Here is a 691-nt window from a genome sequence, read left to right on the forward strand (position 1 = left end):
ACAACAACAACAACAACAACAACAGCAAAACCAGGAACAACAGCAACAACAATAACAACAGCAACAGCAGCAACAACAACACCAACAACAGCAACAACAGCAACACCACCACCACCACCACCACCACCACCACCAACAACAACAACAGCAACAGCAGCAACAGCAGCAGCAACAACAACAACAACAACAACAACAACCTGCCGCCACCACCCCTAGCTGACAACCTAGCCTGTTTTCTGAGGTTGAATCCGCTGGTGTTTTCTAGCAGCACCGAGCTGATTGTTGCAGATGACTGGCTCCGCAAGATTGGGAGGGAGCTGACCACTGCTGGATGCACATATGCGGAGAGAGTGCGCATTTCTGCACATCAGCTTGATGGACCCGTAGCATCTTGGTGGGAGAATTTCACCACCACTTACCCCATAACTACAGTTACAAGAGTTCAGTTTCAGCAGGCCTTCCGCACCACACATGTTTCAGCTGGAGCCATGAGTTTGAAGGAATGTGAGTTCCGCAACTTAGGCCAAGGGAGTCGTAAAGTGGGACAATATGTGGATGAGTTCAGCAAGCTAGCACGCTATGCCCCAGATGATGTGGCCACAGATGCCGCGAAGCAGGTGAAGTTTCTTGAGGGACTCAATGATGAGCTGAGTATGCAGTTGATGGTGGCAACCTTCAAAAACTACCAGGA

Source organism: Triticum aestivum, chromosome 2B (genome assembly GCF_018294505.1).
Source record: "Triticum aestivum cultivar Chinese Spring chromosome 2B, IWGSC CS RefSeq v2.1, whole genome shotgun sequence".
Taxonomy (NCBI): domain Eukaryota; kingdom Viridiplantae; phylum Streptophyta; class Magnoliopsida; order Poales; family Poaceae; genus Triticum; species Triticum aestivum.